Here is a 6,004-nt window from a genome sequence, read left to right on the forward strand (position 1 = left end):
AAAATACCTTCTTATCTTATATGATACAGAAGTTATTTCAAAAAAGAAGATGATTACGTCCTACGCGACATGCATTTAGTCATGTATATTAACCAATGACCTAAATTCTGCCAAGTCACTGGTTTTTAAATACCCTATTATATTGGTGGCAACAAAAGATAACACCTAAAGTCACTAGATTCAGTGTCTCTTCAAGCCTGGCCACTCAATACTTACTAGATACAAAAATGATTAACCTTTTTATATGTTTCATGTTTATACTATTGATTGGACATATACTATCTCTTTGCGTCTGTAATAAATTAAGATTGTTATAAGCTGAAGTCTTTAAAGTAAAATTACTCCTATCAGTTCTATGCATTCAATTGCATACCTATTTTCTGTTTATCAGTTTTGTATTTCTGTAACTTAAAACATAAGCTCTAAAGCTTAGGTCATAGGTACTATGACATTCACTCAGACTTAGAAATTCACTGTAAAAAAACATTTAAAATTTCACTATAATAGCAGTGAAGTGAAATTAAATAAATTGTAAGAAGTGAAGAGCGAAGAGGTCACATTGACTTTTATCGTTTCCAGGAATGTGTAACATGTATAACCTACTTGTTAATTGTATCGTAACTTTTGACCTGAAGACAATTATTGACGGTTGAAAGATTTCCCAGAGTTCAATGTAGTATAGATGAATACAAAAAATTTCAAAGCAGGAATGTTAGAAATGCATTGTTATCTGCTTGCGTTGATATTCAATATAAAACTTTTATAGAGGTATTCAAACTTTAAGTAATGAGAGACAAATTGAAAGTTTTGTTGGCTACTTAGTCTTAAGTGCTATGTACATAAATTAATGTTGCCTAGCACTGCACTGCACTAGATCAGAGTATTGCATAGAGGTATATATATATACTTATTGCTCACTCTGGTCTTAGAAAAGAAAATGTCTATCTTCCTAAATTCTGTTCACGTGTCAATAATCAATTAATAACTCTTGGGTTTTTTTTACCAACATATTCTTCTAATACAAACGATACTGCAAAAAAAGGAAGATGATTATGTACCACACGTGTCCTTAGGTCAATCTAGTCATGCATGCTAATCAATGACTTATCTCCGCCAAGTTACATTTTTCCTGGCTGTCTCAGGCAACCTATTCCATGCGCTAGCACTAGGGAACATGGAGCAGTTGTACAAATCTGTCCTAGCATATGGAACGTGAGATGTGTCTGTATCTTTTTGTCATACCCAACAGTGCGAGTTTGTTTTTGTACATTACTTTTGAAACAACTTCACTACGATCATGTTGCAATGCCCAATTTTGTCCAGAGAGGTGTCAGATATGTACGATAGTGGATATGTAAATCTATAATGCTGATGGACATGAGAAATCTGATTAGCCTCTATACGTGATAAATAATACCTGAGATAGAAATGCAGACAGTAAACTAAATCTCCTTCGCTTAACATTTAAAACTTCGCTTTTTCTGAAATGAGAGGAAAGAGAGTCATGTTTACAAGCTAAAATGGAGAAAAAAAGGTTTAAATAATACTGTTTTGACATTTTAATTCGCCGCTATGTAATAGCGCTGTGCCCCGTGCTGTTACCGACACTAAAGCACTTAATATTGATTTCATATGCATGTTATTTTTGGTTTGATATATATGAATAGATATTTTATCTATGCTCCCCCAGGAATGGCGCACACATTTGTCTATACAGAGTTACATGGTACTTGAAATCAACTATCTTGTTTATCAGATACACTTCCATAATGTTTAGGAGATAAACATTAAAGAGTACAGTAATCTTAATATTTTAGAAAAGCACTAATATGCTCTATATGGGAAATTTTATAGATGGAAAGTAAAAAAGTAAAGTTTCATCCCCTTCTAGACTTTGTGATCTATATGGCAGATGAAATTAAGGTCATCTGTTTCTTTGATCAAAGTTTAACAAGCAGGGTGTCAAGTGGCCACCGAAATTCAAACCCATGACCCCAGGTTCGGAAGCCAAGCGCTTAACCACTCAGCCACCGCGAAGACGGATCCCACCCCTAGAAAGAAAAACTTATAGATCGTCTAAAATGTTACTGTAAAAACTTCACAAAAACAAATGAAAAAGTGAACCTAAAGCAGATCCAATTTATTGACGTGAAACACATCAAATAATAAATAATTATCTCATTATCCAGAATTTCTTACTAGGGCTGGGATCATGTTTGGGCGTTTCATCTATTTATTATAACCTCAAGGAAGGTATGGTATTTGCGCTCTGCACTTCCGTTTGGTTGTCTTAAAGATTCCGGGTTTGAACCATGTCCGCTTCCATTCACCGTCATCATGCGAGGGGAGGGGGGAATTAGGGCTACGATATAAATATCTTCAGAATCTGAAAGAACAGCCAAAATATGTATAATATTAAAAACATTTTTCGGGGAAACAAATGGTCAAATTACAAATTACTCTGATTGGATTGATTGTGAAACGGTTTTGAAGCAGTTATGTCCTCCCTTTTTACTAATGATACAAAATATTGATTAAAAAATGTAAAAAAAAATGTTAATCTTACCTGCAAAATATAATTTGAACAAACATCTAAACCCTACTCCGAACCGATACGATACTTTATATTTTACGATTATCACGCAACAGCCATGTTCTTCAAGTTTTGCATATGACCGCCCCCAAGCAAAGAATAGATATAATCTTTCTTTTATTAAAATGTACCAAAGTAGGGATCATCAAGAGTATGTACATGTTTTATAGGAATTTATTGTGATATATTGTGATTTTTGGACTTTAAGATAGGATGAATGGCCTGCGACTTCTTGGAGGAAAGTCTTAAGACCACAACGCGAGAAAATATATTATTTATTGTATGGGCATGTAGTCAGGCATAAGCAAGAAAGGAGGCTTAGTAATGTGATATAAAAAGATTTTTAATTGAAGATAAAATGTAGGATATACAAATAGCATGAGAGGGGAAGATTTACATATAGGACAAGAGGACAGTTCTTATCACTGTCATGTTGCTCGTGTCTAGTGTTATAGCCCTGCTCCCGCGCCGACACTGATGGTGTGCACCAGCACACTGTTCAACTCTAGGAATAGACGACATATTGAATGGAGAGAAAGGGCTGTTTTAGATCTGGCTGAAGTGGTCTGCAGGTTATGGGAGTCTGGGCTGTCTGGGAGTTAGAGCCGGCTTTCGTGCTACCAGTGAACTGTGTTGACCTGGACCGACACTGGGAAGTGTGTACCCTGGAAACCATGCGGTCGGCTAGAGCTGTGCCGGGTCCAATAATTACCAAGCTTTTCAAATTAGAGAATATCGTTGGGGTGGGGATGGGCTAATCCCACACTGGTCAGTTCAGATTGGTAACGTATTTGGTCACAGGATTCTTTGTCTAAGTAGTATCTGTCATACTTTAAAATCATAGGAAGAAGTATTTTATATATATATATATTTCTTTCTTTTAATTCCTATTAATAGTTTACACATTTTTCATGGATGGTAGTTGGAAGTGACGTTATCAGAACATGGATAACAAGGGCCAACATCGGTTTTGTAAGGACCATCGCGTTTGGGAATTTACAAATGTAAGGCATTATTGATTCAATCGCCTTATAAAGTCAGAAAAATTTGGCTCATCGTCTTCTAAGTCTAGATTTTAAAGATATATACAATGAAAAAAGTTGTTTTTTAAATTTGACAGCAAGAGGGTCTGGGGTAACGCTGTAAGCTCCCCCAGCGCGAGGAGGAGCCCCGCTGTCAAGCACTATTTCCGGTATTTAAAACCAACAAAATTCATATTCTGCTATTAAAAAGTTTTTTTTTTTCAAAAACCTTATGTGCTATTCTTACTGAATTAGATCCTCCTGCCTCGTTCGTCGCATTGGGCGGCAAGCTGTTTCCACAAAAATCTGTCACTGGTAATGTCTGAGGACCTCCATGAAAGTGTGGCGCCAAGCTGTTCTAGGATGTCCCTGTTTGCGCTTTCCTCGTAATGGCCTCCATGTTATCGCAACTCTTATTATGCGTAATTCATTTTGTCGAAGAACATGTCCCGCAAACCCCATGCGACGCTCTGTAACAACCTTACGAAGAGGTCGACTCCCAGTTCGGCATAGGATTTCCTTGATTGAGACCCGATCCCTATAACTGAATCCTAAAATCTGTCTTAGCCATCCTTGTTGATCCACATTTAGTCTTTTTTAATTTTGGCTGATGACTATACACTGAATTAGGTGACTGTAGTTTGCTTTAGATTTTATATCGAAAAGGGAAGTTTTATCGTCAAAATTATCTGTTGGGGGGTTTTACACTAAAAAATCTCTGGAGTTTTTTTTTTTAATAAATTCAAAACCCCCTTAGCTACGCTCATAGAATTTGGTGACTGTAGTTTGCTTTAGAATAAAATTGAAGAGAGAGGTTTTCAATCTCAAAACTCTCCGTATGTGGGATTTTAATTTCAAAAATATGTGGAGGGGTTTTAAAGCCCTCTGGAGCAAAACCCGCTGGAGAGGGGTACCCTCATAGAATCTGGTGACTGTTGAATGGATAGTCTTACATAGAAGAGGGGTTTTATCGCTAATTTCGGAAAAGGGGGGGGGGGGGGGGTAACATTAAAATTTTCTTTTGCTATGCTTTTGCAATTCGGGTATTGTCGTTTGCATATTTTTTTTTTTGGTTTTGTTTTATAGAGGATGGGTTTTAACTGCGAAACCCCTGGTTGGGGGTTTTAAACCCAAACCCTCTTGGCTGAGCTGGAGCAAGTGATGGTTTAATATTATTATCTCACCTAAAATAAACAATAATAAAAAAACAAGACAGTAGATAGTAGATCTAAACTCCAATAGAATAGACTATATCCTCTTTTTATTGATAAACATGAACGAGCAAAATATAAACAATCCATAAATGGTTTTTAAAAAAGTATCTAAAGGGGAAGAACTCTGCCGTTAAAACAATATTTGCCTATAATTACAAGTTATCTCCCTTATTCGATATCAAACAAAAAAATAATTTCCAATAATCAATTGACTAATTGAGTATTTTTGTTTATTGATTCATGTTTTGTTAGGTACAATAAATAATTGATTTAAATATCAACTTGATGTGAGAATGCGTTAGGGAGAAATAGCGTTAACAATTATTTAATGGGACTAAACCCAACAAATTTAGCCATAAATGTGAATACTGAAGTAATTGTTTCCCTTGTTGCCATGAGTTGAATTTAGGTCGTTCCTCTCTTTTTATTTAATGCTTTTAGAAACCGATTATGGTAAATTCACCCAGGTATCTATTTCTTTCTTCCCCACATCACACCCCCCCCCCGGACTGGCTATTTTAGCATTCGGGCAAATGCCCGATGGGCTGGTACCCGATTAGGCCGGTAGGGTCCATGAATGCAAGTAAATTTTTAAAAATATTTTTATATTCTCTTTAAACAAAAATTGGAGCGTAGTGATTTAAAAAAAGATCTTATACACTAATACTAATGTAAACTGTTGTTCGTCAATACCTTACATCAGTATATAGTGCTTCCAGTAGACGTGAATGCTTTATATATACTAAACGAGCAAGAAGAAACTTAAGGCCGTTATTTCTCATAGATATCGTCGCTATTGTGAATATATTTGAATAAATCTATAAAGGGACCAACAACAACGTCCTATAGATTACATAACAAGTCACATACAAATTCTTATTGGTTTGGTGGAGTTGTCGCATGATCTCGAGTTAGCCACGCTACGAAATAGGCCTACTTCATAAATCACACTTATTATCTTGAACAGTGTAGCAATGCGTTGATTGGAATCAAAATGCAAAAGTATGGGGGGGGGGGAGAAAATAAGTAAGATAAAAAAGCAACTATTGATGTTATCCTTTGCAAAAATAATGTATTAAAATTATTAATGTTAATTACTTTCTCCAACTTAAGTCAGGTACCTGTTAGAGTAGGGTAGACTCAGGGGCGCCTTGAAATTCCCGAAGATGAAAATC

This window comes from Biomphalaria glabrata, chromosome 4 (genome assembly GCF_947242115.1).
Source record: "Biomphalaria glabrata chromosome 4, xgBioGlab47.1, whole genome shotgun sequence".
Taxonomy (NCBI): Eukaryota; Metazoa; Mollusca; class Gastropoda; family Planorbidae; genus Biomphalaria; species Biomphalaria glabrata.